Source organism: Prionailurus bengalensis, chromosome D1 (genome assembly GCF_016509475.1).
Source record: "Prionailurus bengalensis isolate Pbe53 chromosome D1, Fcat_Pben_1.1_paternal_pri, whole genome shotgun sequence".
Lineage (NCBI taxonomy): Eukaryota > Metazoa > Chordata > Mammalia > Carnivora > Felidae > Prionailurus > Prionailurus bengalensis.
In genome coordinates this window covers 100,391,538-100,411,335 of record NC_057346.1, presented here as the reverse complement: position 1 = coordinate 100,411,335, position 19,798 = coordinate 100,391,538, and the positions used below count along the sequence as shown (strand labels likewise).

General features: G+C 46.2%; 1 long non-coding RNA gene across 1 annotated transcript; it reads left to right on the top strand.

The window, feature by feature from the left end:
* The first annotated feature begins 1,176 nt into the window (after positions 1-1,176).
* LOC122484457 lies at positions 1,177-19,090 on the top strand. Its single transcript, XR_006297567.1, has 3 exons — positions 1,177-1,187; positions 10,093-10,100; positions 18,984-19,090. It is a non-coding gene; the product is annotated as an uncharacterized LOC122484457 (long non-coding RNA).
* The last annotated feature ends 708 nt before the right edge of the window (positions 19,091-19,798 follow it).

The following is a 19,798-nucleotide window of genomic DNA, read 5'->3' as shown; positions in this document are numbered from 1 at the left end:
TTATTTCAGTAATCGGTATAGCAGAAGAAAATCCACATTCCATTTTACATTCAGTTATCATGTCTCTTTAGTTTCCTTTACTCTGGACTAGTTTCAAAAATGTTCTTTGTCTTTTAAGACATCGACATTTTTGAAGAATACAGGCCAGATATTTTGTAGAATGTTCCTTTATTTGGGTTTGTTGGATGGTTCCTAATGATTAGATTCCAGCTGTGCATTTTTGGCAGTAATACCACAAAAATTTAGGATTTTTTTGAGTTTAAAAAGAAAACAGTACGTATTTAGGAAAGATATGCAAAAATGATATAGAAAATTACAGAATTATGTATTTCTTTCTTTCTTTACATAAACAAACATTTGGGGAGCTTTTTAAAAAATACTGATGCCCATCCCATCCCTAAGAATGTTGATAAAATTAGGATGTTGCTTGAGTATTAGTGTTGTTTTTTTTTTAAAGCTCTCCTGATGCTTCTACTGTGCAGTCAGGATTGATGTCTACCCTGCTAACTCCAAAAGGGACGTTAGACAAGTTACAGAGATCCATAAAAATGCAAAGGTAAATTGGAAGAAGGGGAGGGGCATTCAGTAGGAGAAGCATATGCATGAAGCCTCTTAAGCTTGCTTTGGGTGGGCAATAAATTTGTTCTAACAAGCAACGTGAAGATAGTGAAATAATATTAAAGGCAGAAATCCAATTTTAAATGACATGTACAAGATAAAACTACACCGTGCCTAAAAAAATAGAAGCGTCAGAGATCGCATTTGAATGGTAACATTAGGGGTGATCTTTATTTAGGCCATATTTTTCTTTATTTTCAAATTTTCCCTTAAAGAATCGGAGGTCCTTTTTATAAATAAAATGCTTTTCAAAATAGCAGTAGAATTAAAATAATTTTCATTTGCGAAACGCCTGGGTGGCTCAGTCGGTTAAGTGTCTGACTCTTGGTTTCGACTCAGATCATGATCTCACGGTTTGTGAGCTGGTCTCCCACACCGGGTTCTGTACTGACAGCATGGAGCCTGCTTGGGATTCTCTCTCTCTCCCTCTCTCTCTCTGCCCCTCCCCACTCATGTGCACGCATGCATTCACACACTCTCTCTCAAAAGAAATAAATACACTTTAAAAAAAATTAATAGTTTTCATTTGCATAGCACTTAATTTGCAAAGCTCACATTATCTCCCAATAGTAATAGTAAGTAAATGAGGACTGTAGGCTTGCTGTGCATGTCGGGTACTACACTATAAGCTTTACATAGATTCTCTTTTAATTCTTACAGCTAATCTTTGAGGTAGGTTCTATTATTAACCCCGTTTTACAAGATGAAGAAACAGACTCAGAAAGGTTAAACAGCTTCCGAGCGTCAGAACCATCACTGTACTCGAAAGCTTTAACATTTTGCCACTAAGGACACCAATATCTAACTGCTAGGAGAAACATTCCACTCCTCTGCCTGTTGTTTGTTAAAAGCTATTTTCCATATCAGATGAACGTGGAATATGAGAAACAACTTGTTATGCTCTGCTTGGTTGCTTTGAAAATGAAGTGAGAACTCTTGCTGTACTTTGGTCAGTAGTTTGCCACCAACATTCAGACATGTGCTTTTTTTCTAAAAAGCAAACACACCAAATAAATTACAGTAGCTAGGCAAGATTCAGTACTTTCGTTTATAATAAGGATTTTACACATGATGCCCACATTTCCAGAATGGAGTCATTCTTCAAAAGGAAACTCGGAGAATATCTTTAATGTTTTCCCCGTGCATTGAGACCACACATTTTTACTGAGATCTGTCTAAAAGGCTCAGGAGTAGGAAAACAAAATGTAAAAGTCTGGTTTGGGTTAGCGTAGCTGAGTTTTAATCGCTTGTGTTTTTAAGGAAAAGAATTGGAAAAATATGTGGACTCTTCCACTGGGAGTTCTAGAACCAGCACAGGGCGGGGGTCAGGAATCCTGGGTCCTGGTGAAGTCACTTCTCCTCTCTGGGTTTTTATGTCTTTATTTATAAAATGAAGAGATTGGACCAGACCATCGCTAAGGAACCTCCCAGCTCGAAAATTCATGATTTTCCAACTGGATTCTCCTGCACTGTTCTTAATTACCTGACTCTAACGAATGGCCTAAATGGCCGCCCTCTCTTAGGTCCGGGAAGTCCTGAGACGGTGCTGGGGCGTTTTTGGACAACACGAGGGAAATGAATCAGGGTAGCTTTCCCCTGTCCACCCTCCATCCACTGAGGCTGCTCTCAGCTCCAGCCAGAGGCTGGAGGCCCCAGAAAGAAAAGAGAAAAACAGGAAGGACACAGAATAATTGGATTTGGAGAAGAGGAAGGAGACAGTGGAGGAGAAGAGAGGGAATGAGAGGTCCCTTTTTGTTAAGGATTTTCATATATTTAACCATTCCAACATTTCATATATTTAACCATCCTTACCATAAAGTCTATGTGATATATGCTTGTATTCCAAATCGGATCCAGTAAATTTAGATCTGTAAAGAATCCTTAAACAGTACTGCATTCATTTAAAATTCTGCCAAATGTTTTTCACTAAAGGAAAAGCTTTTTCTTCCTATCCCTCACAGTTTCTAGCGCTGTGTTGTTCAGTATGGTATAGCTATGGCTAGCTACTAGCCACCTGTGGCTATCTAGATGTAAATTTAAATTAATGAAAATTAAATCAAGTTTAAAAATCAGCTCCTGGATCACACTAGACCGCAGAGCAAGTGCGCAAAGCCACAGGGGGACTAGTGACCGCTATATTGAATATAGCGCAGACATAGAATATCTAAGTTCTCGAAGAGAGTTCCACTGGAAGGCACTGTTCTAGACTGTTTGATTAAGGGAAAATGGAGTTCGAACATTTGACAGAAAATTAGAGAGTGGGAGAACAAGAATGATATGGTCAATTGTTAGCACTTATAATAATTATAATCGTGCCAGGTGCTGGGCGAAGCAATTTATATGCATCCTGCCACTCCTTAAAACACCCTTATGAGGTAGATACACATATTACCTCCATTTTACAAATGGTAAAACCAAGGTTTAAAGAGATGAAGCTGCCCAAGGGCACGTTGCAAGCAGGCGAACCCAGTCTACGGAGCACCAGAATCCGTATGACTTATTGCCTCCTTCCCTCAAGTTTAAGGGGCAAGACAGACCTCTAGCCGGTTGCAGTAGGCGCGATAAGTGCTAACCACCCTCTCGGCACTGTCCTTGGCACTGGGGACAGGAAGAGCCGGAGCCCGAGCCCCCACTCTCAAGGGCTGGGGAGAGACAACGGAGTAAACAAATAAATTAAGGGATCCTTTCAGCCACCGACTAAGGCTAAGAAGTGAACAGGCTAACATAGATGGGGAAGGGGCTCCTTGAGGCAATGGTGGGGGAAGGGCCCTCAGAGGGGTGACATCTGCACTGAGACCTGAATGAGAAGAAACTAGCCAGAGGGAGAGCAGAGGCTTTGACAGTGCAAACATTCGAGGCGGGCCAGAGCTGGTGAGCTCCACAACGAGGGAGGAGGAGGCAGGGAGGAAAGCACTGGGTGTGTTAAGTGGAGAGCCAGCTGTCCCTGCCTCAGGAATAGAGCCATCTTGGCTACAGGATGAGGAAAGAAAACCCAGAGGGCCACCAGGCAACTCTCCTCATTCATCTGCACTCTGGCCACCCCGGTGGAGCCACCTTTTCATCTCATCCTAATTGATGGCCAGTCTTCTAAGTGGCTTCCTGCTTCCATCTGTGGCTCCTGGAATCTATCTCTACTCAGCAGCCACAATGACCCTGTTCCTCTCCAAGGGCAAAGAGTAAAAGGCAAAGGCATTGCCATGGTCTGCAAGGCTCTAAACGGTCTTCTCACAGCCATTTTCCTGACTGTCTTCCCTCCATCCTCCTCCTGTGCACTCCACACCAGCTACACTGGCCCCTTGCTGTCCCCAAACACTCCAGACTCTGGGCTGCTCTGCTGGCATGCTCCTCTCCAAGTTCACTGTAGAGTTCACTCCCTCACCTCCTTAAGTTTTGGCTCTGATGTCACCTTCTCCACGAGGCCTCCTCTGACCACCATATTCAAATTCCAAACGTTCTGCTTTGCTTTGCTTTTCTCCCTATCAATCATCCTCTGCTAACATGCTTTGTCTTTTCCTGCATTTCTTCAATGCACTGAGACTATGTGTTTCTATCTCCTGTCTTATCCTTTCCATGAGAGGAGTCTTTGCTTTGTTCCCTGCTGGATCCCCAGCCCCCTAGAACATGCACATGGAAAAGCACTTGGATAAGTGTAGAATGAACACTGAGCTCTACTCTCTTAGGGGTCCTCTTCCAGATTTGGGGCACAGTAAATGTGACAGAACCCCTTTCTCCCTATGACCCCTGATTTTTATTAGTCACCGATGACTGAACCAGTAAATGGTGTATTTTTAAAAATATTTAAACCGGTGACACCTTCCAGTTTAAAATTTTCCCAGGCCCCTGCAGACCTATCCCCAGCCTAAGACACAGACACTGTAGACCAGCACCAGCCAACGGAAATAGAATGCAAACCACATATGTAATTTTAAATTTTCTGGTAGCTGCAATGAAAAAAGAAACAGGTGATACTGGCACAAAAACAGACACTCAGATCAATGGAACAGAATAGAGAAACCAGAAATGGACCCACAAACATATGGCCAACTAATCTTTGACAAAGCAGGAAAGAATATCCAACGGAAGAAAGTCTCTTCAGCAAGTGGTGCTGGGAAAACTGGACAGCGACCTGCAGAGGAATGAACCTGGACCACTTTCTTACACCAGACGCAAAAATAAACTCAAAATGGATGAAAGACCTCAATGTAAGACAGGAAGCCATCAAAATCTTCGAGGAGAAAGCAGGCAAAAACCTCTTTGATTTTGCCCACAGCAACTTCGTACTCAACACGTCTCCGGAGGCAAGGGAAACAAAAGCAAAAATGAACTACTGGGACCTCATCAAAATATAAAGCTTCTGCACAGCGAAGGAAACAATCAGCAAAACTGAAAGGCAATCGACGGAATGGGAGAAGATATTTGCAAACGACCTATTAGATAAAGGGTTAGCATCCAAAATGCATAAAGAACTTATCAAACTCAACTCCCCAGAAAACCAATAATCCAGTGAAGAAATGGGCAAAAGACATGAATAGACACTTCTCTGAAGAAGACATCCAGATGGTTAACAAACACATGAAAAAATGCTCAACGTCACTCATCATCAGGAAAATACAAAGTAAAACCACAATGAGATACCACCTCATACCTGTCAGAATGGCTAAAACTAACAATTCAAGCAAAGCAGATGTTGGCCAGGATGTGGAGGAAAGGGAACCCTTTTGCACTGCTAGCGGGAATGCAAACTGGTGCAGCCACTCTGGAAAACAGTATGGAGCTTCCTCAAAATATTAAAAATACAACTACCCTACGACCCAGAAATTGCACTACTAGGTATTTATTTATCCAAGGGATACAGGTGTGCTGTTTCGAAGGGGCACATGCACTCCGATGTTTATAGCGGTGCTATCAACAATAGCCAAAGTAAAGAGCCCAAATGGGCATCGATGGAGAAACGGATAAAGAAGATGTGGTATACCACATCTTCTTTATCACACACACACATACACACACACACACACACACACACACAATGGAGTATTACTTGGCAATCAAAAAGAATGAAATCTTGCCATTTGCAACTACATGGATGGAACTAGAGGGTATTATGTTAAGTGAAATTAATCAGTCAGAGAAAGACAAATATCATATGACTTCACTCATATGAGGACTTTAAGACACAGAACAGATGAACACAAGGGAAGGGAAGCAAAAATAAAAAAACAGAGGCGGGGGGAAAACATAACAGACTCTTAAATACAGAGAACAAACTGAAGGTTGCTGGAGGGGTTGTGGGAGGGAAGATGGGCTAAATGGGTAAGGGGCATTAAGGAACCTACTCCTGAAATCATTGTTGCACTATATGCTAACTACCTTGGATGTAAATTTAAAAAAGAAAAAAGAAAAAACAGGTGAAATTAATGTCACTGATACATTTTGTTTAACTCAGTATATCCAAACATCACCATTTCCATACGTAATCGACATGAAAATTATTAACAAGATAGTTTACGTTCTCTTTCCATACAAAGACTTCCAAGTTCGGGTATGTTTTATACCTAAAGCACATCTCCACTTGGACCAGCCACATTTCAGTGCTCCTAGCCATATGTGGCAAGGGGCCACAGCACAGCCCTGCAGTCTCTGAAGGAGAGAATGTGGAATACACGGTGCCTCACCAGGAGCTTTGGACCTGTGACCAAGGCTGGTAAAAATCTCGCAGGAGCCCACGCTCTAGAAGCAAGCAAGCCTCATTCTCTCTCATTCCCTCCTTCCCTGCCCCAGGCCACTTTAGGTTCCTGGGTCTCCCATGGGTGCTGTGGGTCCCTGGTCCTGCAGCTGGGTCTCTTCCACATCAAAGACTCCCCGCTGGGACACTCCAGTGACCCACTGTGGAACCAGACTCTGCAACGGGGAGAATCTGAGGTCAGTCCCCTCCGTCCAGGGGAGGAAAATGTGGGGACCAGACGCCCTCTCCCAGCCGCCCAGGGAAGGAATTGCACGCAAGCGGTTCCCTTGTCCAGAGACAGGAGCCGTATGCCCAGCCATAGGAACGGAAGGAGAAGGGGGGACTGGCCCTTCAGCTGGAATTTCTGTTCATGCTTCTTTCCAGGAAAAAAAAAAATGTGGAGCAATTTTGGCTTCCCTCTCTCACAAGTCAGGACAGTTGACTGGTTCCCAGGGTGAAGTTATTTGGACTTCGGCCCCCCTTCTCATAGAGCTCTTTCCCCAAAGGCTCTGCCACATGGCTCCGTTTTACATGCACTGCTTTCTCGGGCTTCAGTCTGGGCCACCCTGTCTCTCGGACTCCCACCCCCTTACTGTATTTTTATCACCCTCCCCTCAACCCCACATGCTCTGTTCTGCCTTTTCCCTCTGCCCCATCAGGCTCTGCTGTGGTTTTTGATGATTTCCCCTTTGTTTAATCATTCTGCTGAAATAGGACCCAAAATAGAAAACAAGGCAGTGCTGACTCGGATGGGAAATAGACCCACTAGAACAACTTCAAGTAACAACAATGTGCTAATCGCCATTCCTAACATTGCCAGCTCCCTCGTTTATGGACAGAGTGTCGTCTTACAAACCAGGGCAGTGCTTTTACTCTGCGGACAACATGTGTGCTGAAGGCCTACTACGGACAAGGCTGTATTGTGCCAGGGTCAGGGTGGGGAGGGGCAACAGAACTGGGCCCGGGTGTCAAGGTTTCTGCCCCAAAGGACCCTGTAGGGAATAAAGACAATGCGTGACCTGCCCTCAAGGCTTTAAAGCAGGCTATAAGGGAGGTGGGGGGCTTCATGGCTGGGACTTGAAGGATGGGAAGGATTTAAGGAGCAAGAACAGTAAGGAATTGCCTGCCTTGCTGATGGACAGGATGCAGGAGAGTGTGGGTCAGGGCAGGGGGTGGGAGAGAAGCACCCATTCAGCACAGCAGCCAGATTAGCCAGGGCTGGTGCCGGACGGCCAGCTCAAAGTGTTCAATATCATCCTCGAACGAAGGAAAGATCGCCAGCTTCTGTGCCCAGGATCCCCATCAACATTTGCTACCCGTTAATACTTCCTTCACTTCAGTGCTCCCAGCTCCAGGAGCATCCAAATCAGAAGGCTGACGGAGGTGAGCCTGAAGAACCATCTGGATCCTCCCAGCCGAGCGGCCGCCACCACAAGACTCCATTTCTGCAGACTGTGGGCCGCTTGGACTGGATGAGAACTCTAGCTCAGGTGGCCTGAGTTACAAAGGCTGAGGCCTCTCCAGATCTGGCCTCCACTGCTGCTCTGGGCTGACCTCTTCAGACGGCACAAAGGGTAACCTTCCTGTGGAGCCGCTAGGTGAAGACGATTTTCTCTTTTGCAAAAACAGAATAGAGAGAGAGAAAACAAGAAAATGTCTCCAAACCTCTCCGCCCTATGAGAGTAATCCCTACTACTTAGGCAACCAGCCAAACGATGGGGAAAGTCTGAAAGAGCTGTACAAACCACACAAATTCGAAGTCTGAGGCTTAATTTTTAATCTCGCCTGGTACCATCCCCCCAAGTACAGCTCAGTGATCCAAGAGAGGCTGTTCCTAGTCCCCATTTAAGTGGTGCCCTCCACACACACCCATCACAGCACTTGAGGTATTTTTTTTTAATGTTTATTTATTTATTTTTGAGAGAGAGCGAGCATGGGTAGGGAACGGGCAGGGAGAGAGGGAATCCCATGCAGGTTTCGCGCTGTCAGCACAGAGCCTGATGCGTGGCTCGAACCCACGAACCGTGAGATCATGAGCTGAGCCGAAGTCAGATGCTCAACCAACTAAGCCACCTAGGTGCCTCATTTGGGCTTCTCGTTGATTGATCATAGGTCTCCTCCCTCAGCCCCTAACCAGACTGTCTCCCCAGAAGAGCAGGGACCGTCATGGCACTGGAGTATCCCGAGTGTTTTGCAAGAGTGTTAGCACAAAGTGGGCACTCAATAAATACTTGTGGAAATTCACAGAAGGTTGAATGGTGGTATCCATTCCACTCCATTAGATCTGGAAATGCACATGCCCTCGACTCTGACCGAAAAAGAAATTGGGAGGGCGAATCTGACTTCCATTTTCCCCAACAGAACCAAGGGAAACTCTGAACCACACTGGTCAAAATCGCTTATTACACCCTGTTTGTAATAACAAAAGCCTGGAGGAGCCTAAACGTCCACGTGGTTAAATAAATTACAACACAGTTACACAATGAAGATACTATGCATACTTAGAAAAGAACAAGGAAGCTCTTTGTGAACTGAGGCAGAAAGATTTCCTGGATATAATCTTTAGTGAAAAAAGCAAAGTACAGGACAGTGTTAAAGTGTGTGATCAGTGGGGAGGGGAAAAAAAAAAAAAACAGGGTGGGAGGGTGTGTTCATATGTGCTCATTTATGCAAACAGTATTTCTACCGGGGTGCAAAAAAAAACAAAAAACAAAACCCCACGAATTGTGATGTCTACCCGCAGGGGCAGGGGAGCCGAGAAGATTTTTCACCATAAACCTTCTTGTAACTTTGGAGTTTTGAACCATAAGAATGTATTACCTGTTCTGAAATAAAATCAACTGAATACACAACTATGTTCATTTATTTAAAATATATATTGAGGGGCGCCTGGGTGGCGCAGTCGGTTAAGCGTCCAACTTCAGCCAGGTCACGATCTCGAGGTCCGTGAGTTCGAGCCCTGCGTTAGGCTCTGGCCTGACAGGCTCAGAGCCTGGAGCCTGTTTCTGATTCTGTGTCTCCCTCTCTCTCTGCCCCTCCCCCGTTCATGCTCTGTCTCTCTCTGTCCCCAAAATAAATAAACGTTGAAAAAAAAAATTTTTTTTAAATAAAAAAATAAAAAATATATATATTGATTGGATAATTTGATGTATATAGTTTTGAGTTTCCCTTGGTGGCTTTCAGGAAACATAAGCCAGTATCCCCTCCCATTCCACCTAAGCCTGCCCTGGCCCATCCTCTCCCCGCCTCTCCCCTCCTCTAAAATAAGGCCACATTCCTGAAGGTGGGGCCCCGGAAGGAGGCTGTGTCACTTGCTTGCTGTAGGCCTGCGGTGTGCGGAGGACAGGTAAACAGCAGCTTGTGGTGGCAACGCGAACCCCCTCCATGCCAGTGTGTTGCTGTAAACAATGAAAGAATGTCATCATTCATCATGTTTACCTTCTAGGGAGTTTTTCAAAAACAACTTTCCTGCTTCCTTAAGCTACTAGATAAAAAAATAAATAAATAAATTTGGCTCTGCTCTGAGTCAAGTGGCTTAGCTGGAAACCACGGAGTCTGGGGGTAAATCTGGGGGTAAGGAGCAGCAGCAGCTTCTTGGGCGAGTGGCGTATCCTGGCTGCTGAGAGTCCTGTCTGGAATCAGTATCATTCTTGAGCTGATGGAAAAAGGGTCTTTGGAAGCCACAGTGTCCACAAACAGCAGGCCAGCCCGGAGAATCCAAACTCATCTCCTCACTAGACTGAAGGCAGCAAGCAGGGTCCGGCTCATGGGTGTGCAACTCTCACTTAGGAGAGTCCTGGCGTGGGGCCCCTGGGGGGCTCAGTCAGTCAAGCACCTTGGCTCAGGTCTTGATCTCAGGGTCATGAGTTCAAGCCCTGCACTGGGCTCTGTGCTGGATGCGAAGCCTACTTTAGGGAAAAAAAAAAAAAAAAAGGCGGGGGTAGGGGGACGTCCTTGCACTTGGTTTAATGCTCTGTTGTCACAATCTCAACATTCTTAATAAATTTTTTAAAAGCCCATATTTGCATTTTGCACTAGGCCCTACAAAATACATAGTCCTGTGGGAAGTATCACAAAAATCCTTGTCATCTCAAGTGTCGTGGTTTATTGTTCGTTATGAAAAAGAGTGTTCTCCTTCACCAGTGTACCTGACTTCATCAGAACCTTTTCTGAAAATCATTTCAGGAGAGCTTTAGGGCCCAGACACGGGTCCCCATGGATATGTGGGAAGGCAAGGGCATGCATGCTCAAGGTCAAGGGATGGGGGCAGGGCAGCCCACTCCCTACCAGTCTGGGAAGACCCCGGCACCGCCAGCATTTCTCGCCATTCCTGGCTCACACAAGGTGCCGAGAGCTACTGGTTCACAGGATGGCACCTTTGAGGAAAATCCAAAGAAGTCACAGGGACAGGCCTCTAACGTTTTGCATTTGTTCTTTGATTCAAGAAATAGGGGCGCCTGGGTGGCTCCGTCGGTTAAGCCTCCGACTTCGGCTCAGGTCATGATCTCACAGTTCGTGAGTTCGAGCCCCGTGTCAGGCTCTGTGCTGACAGCTCAGAGCCTGGAGCCTGCTTCCAATTCCGTGTCTCCCTCTCTCTCTCTGCCCCTCTCCCACTAGCTCTGTCTCTCTCTCAAAAATAAAACAAAAACATTTAAAAATTAAAAAAAAAAAAAGTACTGATTGAGTACATACATGCTGGGCATACAACAGGAAGGTACTTTCCCTGCTGTCCTGAGCTTACAGTGTTGTGGGGCTAAGGCAATACGCAGCTAAATGACCACAGTGATAAATAGGAATTGCAATACGCGCTGTGAAGGAAACAAATGGAGGCAGAGAGAGAGAAGGAAACTGGTGGGTGGTGGGGATTACTTGGGTAGAGTCATTAGGGGAGGCTTCCAGTGGCCTGAATTTACCACCCGATGGGGCACTCGTGGGCAGAATAGCAAGTATAAATAGCAAGTATAAGTCCTCTGCAAGTATCAGACGTGCCTTGTGGAAGGGCTGGTGCCCACTGAATGTGAGCGTTAGCCTTCACTCAGGAGCACTGAGTCCCTCAAGCATGCCGGCCTGGGAGGCAAGAGCCCTGGGTCGGTGGGCCCGCCATCTGCACCGCGCTCGAAGGTTTACAAAGCACTTTCACATGCATCTTCTCAGCCGCAACAACCTTTGAGACCAAGTGTGGATTACCATTAACTCCACTTTCTATAGGGAGGTTCAGAGGGGCTACTCTAACTCGCCTGGGCCACACAGGAATCAAGTCTCTCTGAGGAGCGCCTGGGTGGCTCAGTCAGTTAAGGATCCGACTTCGGCTCAGGTCATGATCTCAGGGTTGGTAAGTTCAAGCCCCACATGGGGCTGTCTGCTGTCAGCGCAGAGCCTGGTTCAGATCCTCTGTCACCCTCTCTCTGCCCCTCTTCCGGTCACGTGTGCATGCTCTCTTGCTCTCAAAAATAAACAAATATAATTTTTTTTTTAAAAAAAGGTCTATCTGATGCCAAGTCTATCTGAGGCTTTTTCCAGTAAGCCAGGTCATTCTGTGTCAGGTACCTCCCATGTTTAGAAAAAGCTGCCTTCATTTCTGAGATATCATGTGAAAGGCACTGGGAGGGCCCCGCTGCCTGTGACACTGCCCAGAACCACAACCCTAATTAGAATTGCAAGGGCCCACTGAGATCCTCGCCAGTCTCCTCATCTTATAGCTGAAGAAAACACAGACTCACAGAGGGAAGGAAGTTCACGGCAGAAAAGAACTACAACCCAAATCTCCAGCCCAGATCTTTCCACTTCACTCAAGACCCCCTGGGTTTGGCCCTCTTTCATCTACAGAGAGGTCAGCCCTTGTGCTAGGAGAACTTTGTGGGAAATAAGCATAACCAGAACTAAAATGTAAAAGGTTGCTTAGCAACTAGAAAGGTGGGCATGTGTGTTTTTGCCACCTGGCCTCCACTTTACCCTTTTTTTCTGATGTTCCTCATCCCCAGGCTTCCTCTAGAGGGACCACTCACATCCACAGGGTCTGCACCCCAGTGGAATTATTTCCAGGAGTTCATTTCACTTCCTGATTTAGGAGTCGGCATGTGACTCAGGTTTGGCCAATCAGAGCATCACATTTTCCTGGCCACGGTGATTGGCTCAGGAATAGACATGTGACCTCAGCTCAGCCATTCTCCCTTTGTCCCCCCAGAATCCTCTCTATCTTGTAGGGCAGGAGTAGAAGATGTGGCTGGGATCTGTTAATTCCTGCTGGTGTTTTTCAGCCCAAGTCTTTAGCCTGCTAGACAATTCGTCCTAACTGAAGGCCCTTCTGCAGCCCTTTTGAAATGGTAGTTAGGCAATCAAGTGATAACATTGTTTCCCTTACTTCCTGACAAGACTCTTTTCACCGAGAGGTATACTTGGAAAATGAGACCCGATGCAAGAAAATTCAGCGGACACAAAGTTTTTGCATGAGTCCTTTAAGTCAGTGATTCTCTGTGAGGTCCCTAGATCAGCAGCACCAGCAGCCCCTGGGAACTTAAAAATGCAAATTTTCAGGCCCCACACCAGACCTGAGGTATTAGAAACTCTGGGGGAAAGGCCAGCAGCTTGGGTTTTTCAGAAACTCTCCAGGTGATTCTTACGCCCACTAGAGCTTGAGAACTTCTGCTTTAAACCACTAAGCCGCCTGTCTGGCTCAGTCGTTGGAGCTTGACTCTTGATCTTGGGGTTGTGAGTTTGAGCCCCACATTGGGTGTAGAGATTACTTAAAAAAATAAAATCTAAAAAGAAATCAAAACACTAAGTTCAGTCCTATATGAATTTACATAAAACATTCAAGTGTGAACTATGTGTCAGGTTTTCTTTAAATAAGTTCTACACCAATTGTGAGGCTTGAACTCACCACCCTGAAATCAAGTCACATGCTCTACCGACTCAGCCAGCCAGGCACCCCTCAATTTTTTTAATTGTTAGAAAATTTTCAAATAGGGGCACCTGGGTGGCTCAGTCAGTTGAGCCTCCAACATCGGCTCAGGTCATAATCTCACAGCTCATGGGTTCCAGACCCACATCAGGTTCTGGGCTGACAGCTCAGAGCCTGGAACCTGCTTCAGATTCTGTGTCTCCCTCTCTCTCTGCCCCTCCCCTGCTTACACTCTGTCTCTCTCGCTCAAAAATAAATGTTTAGGGGCGCCTGAGTGGGTCGGTCGGTTAAGCTTCCGACTTGGCTCAGGTCATGATCTCACGGTTTGTGGGTTCAAGCCCCGCGTCAGGCTCTGTGCTGACAGCTCAGAGCCTGGAGCCTGTTTCAGATTCTGTGTCTCCCTCTCTCTCTGCCCCTCTCCTGTTCATGCTCTGTCTCTCTCTGTCTCAAAAATAAATAAACGTTAAAAAAAAATTTTATAAAAAAAAATAACAATAAATAAACGTTTAAAAAATAAATAGATAAATAAAAATTCAAATATGAAAGGGAAAAGATGCCTAAAACTTACGTGTCACTCCAGAACAAATTTTACAAGATTATTTTCTGTTCATCTAATGACCTGACAACAAGGTTCAGCCTCAGACTTACATTCTCGCTCGGCTACCTGCTGGCTGTGTGAATTCTGGCAAGTTACATCACTTTAGGCCTCAGTTTCCTTATGTAAAACACCTTCAATAGTAACGCCTCCTTCACAGGTCAAGTGACATTAAACGAGATCGTGTAAAACTGCTTGCACATAAGATCTCAGTACATTTCAGCTCATTATTATGTATATGGAATTAAGGCTACCAGTTACTCATTTAGAAGCACTGACTCCCTTGTACCATCCCAGCCTGGCTGAGAACACGTGTACCGTTTGTCTAGCCTGAGATCACACCAAGTGGAATCCGAAAGCCTACGTCCGAGGCTTAGCACTGCCAGTATCTTACCACGTGGCACTCAGTGAGCCAACTTTCATCCCAGAACCTCAGTTTCCTCAAGTGTTAAATAACCGGATGTGACTAGCTGAGCTCTAAGGTCCTTAGACCTGGCACTCTAAAATCTTATGCCTTAAGTTTTGAAAAGAATTTTTCTAATTGGCTGTGGGAGGCACAGTCGTCAGTGCCAAAACGCATCCGAGAGCAGCTCTTTCTTAGGACGCACGGAAAGAGAACAAAGCTGTACAGGGGGGCACGAGAGGCAAGCAAGCCTTCCCACGGAGCAAATGTCCCCATAGATTTACCCACCTGTCTCAGGGACCACCCCATCCCCAGACCGTACCGCCATGGAACCCATTTCCTCATTCAGCCAGGAGAAACGCTCTCCCTCTCTCCGGGTCCTGCCAGTTGCTTCATCACCTGGCTTGCGCTGAGTACTCAGCAACTCTAGCCAAGGGCCCTCCCCGAACAGAAAACACTGCAGCCGCTACCCCCTTGAACCTGCCAATAAGAACAAGAAGTTCAGTCACTGCTGGGTTTTCGGCCAGGTTCCAGCGCATCCCGTAAGAGCGCTGCTCTGCTTCAGCCAAAACAGCGTGGCATCACATGACCTTTTTCCTCTTCGTCGTTTTATTTGTCTACGCTTTCCATGGTGTTTCTCTCTACACTGTAGGTTTATTATTTCTGTTTTATCCTCAAAGCAGTCGTCTTCGGAGACCCTCACCAAGCACAGTGAGTCTTCTTTGGCGGCAAGAGCACAGTGTTCCGGGAGGGTGGCGGCCCCGGGTCATGGGCATCCTGGGCAAGTCACTTAGCATCCCAGGCTCTGCTCGTCACTGTCGTAAAGTAAGGGGAGGTTGGAGCAGCACATAACCTAGAATACTTCCCAAATCTGCTAACCGCCATTCAAGGGGTGGTGGCAGGCACAAATGCTTTGCAGATAGTCCTACCCCCTCTGCAACCCCCTCTGCAACCACTGCCTGCTCTCGGCCAGCTGTTCATGGATGTGAGTAAATAGGGAAGAAAATGTGAACTGACTGATGCAAATCCACCAACAGTACAACCCTGATATCCTGCTAAGGGATGGGAGGGGTGTCAGCAAGTGGGGAGGTCTTGAAAGGCTCACATACTTCCCCAGACCCCCAAACGCATAAACGACAGACTGGGAAGATAGGTGGCCTCTGGAGTCACCCATCTCGTCTGTATTTCAGATAAGGAAACCGAGGCCCAAACTGGGGGAGTGAGTCCTCGAGGCCAAACAGAGAGTGGGTGACCCCAGGTCAATGCTCAGCCAACAACAGCCCCCTACTCTGCTTTTATGTCATGAAAGTTAGTGGGCCCAGGGGAATCTTGTTACCAAGACGGGAGATCAGATGGACCCTTCAGCCCTGCTACCTGAGATGCCCATCAAAGCTGAAAATCACCCTCTGGCACCGCTATCCCCTCAGTAGGAACAGGAGGTGGTTCTGACCCTGGCTGCATTTTTCCCAGGCTAACTCAGACAAAGGGCCTGCCTGGCCTTCCCATGTTATCTCTTGATCTTAATCAGCTACAGTCCATTTTCTGTCATGTTTTATCCACAAAAGCCTGCTTGGCTTCCCAATAGGAAAGCCAGGCCAAGGTCCCAGAGTTAGTATTAAGGCCAGGCTGAGACTGGTTTGATGAGAGAAAATACAAAGGATGTGCAGGGTCTGCAGCCTACAGTAACTTCAGAAATCCACACCTGTGCACACAAAGACAGCTCGGGGCAGCAGAAAGGGCGGGCAGACGGGCTCCGGTTCAAGTTCCAGGTACTTCCCAGCTGCGTGACTTTGGATAAGATGTTCAGCCTTCTGAGCGTCACTTTCCTCATGTGTAAAATAGGGGTGTTATCACTTTCTTCGCATGGTCGCTGGCTTGTGCAGGGAGCATCATTAGCTCTGGGCCTGGAAGATGGAACTCTGGGGCCCGTGCTCTCCCGACGCTCCACACCGGAGTAGTGCCAGTAACCGATGAGAAGTTTGGCCTGACTTGGAGGTGGCCATGGGGTGGGATGGGCACAGCCCGTGCCTTGGGTTTGAGGAGAGCTCTGTCGCTCATCAGCCGCAGCCAATTGCTCCTCTTCCCTAAGATTCCCCTTGCTAATCTCTAAGTGGAAAGCTTTTCCTGCACCCAAGATTCTGGTGATGAAAATTCTTCATAAACAGTAAAGTATGCCAGCGTCATCTCTTCTCATTAGCACAGCCTGGTATGTGGCCACATCCTCCTGAGACCTTGGACAAGTCATTCAACCTTTCTGGGTGTATCAGTCAAGGTCCCCGCAGGAAACAGATGGCACCGTCCAAACTGGGCGATTTGACTCCAGCGTCAGAATGCAGCTACTTACAAAGACATGTGCGCAAGACGGATCGTGTGGTGTCTCAGGGCTCGTCACTACAAGGAGCCCTTATTCCACCTAGGCCTTGAAGGAGCAAGGGAGAAGCAGTCGCTCTCCCCTGACTTCTGCTCTGCTGTGCGTGCTTCCCTCCGGCCTGATCAAACTGGAGACCAGAGAATAAGGAAAGCCACCAAAGCAGTGCACACAGGCCTGCCTCCCAGGACAAAGCGCAGGTTGGGAAAGGGTGGAGAGCCGGTCTTGGAGGGGCATTGGGCAGGTACTTAGCACACTAGACTTCAGTGCCTTCCACAGGTAAAGGGCAGTATTAAATGAGATGATGTCCCTTCCAGTTCACCGTCTGGTAGAACCTCAGCACTTTCCCAAAGCTTCAGACCAGAACCCGGAAGGTCTAGACCCGGAAGGGAATCCAACCCTCTTCTGGGGAGATCTTTAGCTTTCCCAATTAATCAAGCGTAAGTACATCCTTTTTTGGCAGCCCCAAATTTAAATTATCGCCTTTGAGTCTCATACTCAAAGCAGTGGGCAAGCCAGCCAGAGAGGGATTAATTATCTGGATTACTATGTTTTAGTATTTCTTTTTTTGTCTCTCATTTTTTAAAATTTTATTTATTTTTGAGAGAGAGCACGCACCGAGAGGGGCAGGGGCAGAGAGAGACAAAGGATCTGAAGCGGGCTGTGGGCTGGCAGCAGAGAGCTCGACGCGGGGCTCGAACTCACAAACTGTGAAATCGTGCCCTGAGCCAAAGTCAGAGGCTTAACCAACTGAGCCACTCAGGTGCCCCTTTATTTTTCTCTTCTAACCAGAGTGAACCAGGTGCCTGTCCCAAATGCTAAACAGATGCCCTTCTGCTTTCATTCATTGGAAGAAATAGAATGCAATATAGACGTCTCTTTAAGCCTTATCTTTAGAAATAATAAATTGCATACAAGTGAACACCCTGGAGCAATCTATTTTTTTCCAGCACCTTCTAGCTGACAGTCAACGTGGCTCCCAGGGGAGATATCAAAGAGCTGAGTAATCTTGAAGAGACAATAGTTCCCAAATCCCCTTTTTTCACTCCATCCCATTCCAGATGGGTGACATAAATCAAGTGCCTATAAAAGCAAAGATAAGAGAGAGCTTCCCAGGCGATCTGGGACAATAGTTAAAACCATGGGCTCTAGAATCACTAAAGGCCAGGATTCAAGTTCTTGCTCTGTCCCTTAACTAAGCTCTGTCTTCGTGACCTCAGACAAATGACCTAAGCTTCAATTTCCTTATCTGTCAAATGAGCTTAATAATAATGCCTTATCTACCTCCTAGGGTCATCTCAAGACTTGAATGAAATAGTACAAACACTTAGCACCTAGTAAACATTCAGAAGAAATGGTAGTGCAGGGGAAATGGGGAGCTGTTGATAGATCTAAGACACTAGATCCCTAACAGTGGCTCTCCCCTAGCCATGGGACTTGAGCAATGCGTCTTCTATGGCACTCATCACTTTCCCTTGCGTTAGTCATCCATATCACCCTCCTGCTCTAGAGATACCACTCACAATGCTTGTCATACCCACAGCCTTTTGCTGAGAAGAACCCCCTTCTCCCCACTATTATGGATCAGGAGTAGCTTTTTTAGAATTTTTTTTTAATGTTTATTTCTGAGAGAGAGAGAGAGAGAGAGAGAGTATGAGCGGGGGAAGGACAGAGACAGAAAGAGAGGGAGGGAGACCTAGAATCTGAAGCAGGCTCCGGGCTCCAAGCCGTCAGCGCAGAGCCCAGCACAGGGCTGGAACTCACAAACTGCAAGATCATGACCTGAGCCAAAGTCGGACGCTCAACCGACTGAGCCACCCAGGCGCCCCATATAAATCAGGAGTAGCTTTTAGCTCTTCGAGCAAATCATCATAATAAAAGACTGCGTATTAGTTTTTCCACCATTCTAAAATACAGGGCAGAGAAAGGCCATCCCAATCCTGTAATGCAGATGGTAACAGAATCTGGAAGACTGCCTTAACCATAAAATCTACATGAAGCTGAAAACCTACCACCAAGCTGTGACAACGCAAAAATGCAAATAGTATCTGTTTAAGGGCAGGATGCAAACAGAAAGCATACTCAGAAAAGGAAAAAAAAAAAAAAAAAAAGGACAGGAGAGAGATAGGAAAGAGATTGAAACCTATTTACCTTGTATTTATTTATTTTTGAATACTTTTATGTATTTTACTGTTTATTTCAGTATCTTAAATTTATTAGAAACTGGCAAGGGGGTTTCCTATGACATCATGAGGTGAGGACCAGAACCCCAGAAAGAAGCTCTATTCTTCCCCTTTTTACAATCGAGGAAACTGTAGCTCAGAGAGGGTGAGTGATTTACTCAGAGTCACACAGCCTAGAAAAAAAGTACAGTGCCCCATCAGTTGGCCCACTGAGCCTTTGCACTAACTTACTCAAAATGTGCTATAAAGTTTCTTCTTTCCAATAAAGACTAGCCATTGCATTGGCTCCTTCTCCCATAAAAAAAAAAAAAAAGTACAAACTCTCAACAAATGGATGTGTATGTTTTATGCTATCCCCTTCAAAAGTACTAGTTTGCTAGTACTGTGTATAAACAGCTCCTGAAGTTTGCTAACAGTACACATTGTGAGTCAACACCACAAGCTACTTCTCAATGTCGTAAAATGTCATCATCGTGCTCCATTTGCATTGTGGGATGGTGCCTGAAGAAAATTTTTTATTTAACCTGTTGTCTAATCTTTTACACCCATCTTTTATGGTGATAAACTACTGGCCTAAAGGAGCAAGCCAAGAAAAAAAAAGGGGGGGGTGCGGGCAACTGGGTGGTGCAGTCAGTTGAGCGTCTGACTTCGCCTCAGGTCACTATCTCACAGTTCGTGAGTTCGAGCCCCGCGTCAGACTCTGTGCAGATGGCTCAGAGCCTGGAGCCTGCTGCGGGTTCTGTCTCTCTCTCTCTCTGCCCTTCCCTGCTTGCACTCTGTCTCTCTCTCAAAAATAAAAATTAAAAAAAAAACATTTAAAAATTAAAAAAAAAAAAAAAAGGAGCCAGCCAAGAACTTGAGACGGGGGCTCCTCAGGGCTTGACTTGCGTATAGGCACCCTCCTTCCTTCGTTCACGCAGCTTTAGTGACAAAAATCTTCATCTACAATCTTGACTCCGTGCTTTTATTTCCCCCCACTCTCCTCTTGCCAGCCCCACTGCATTA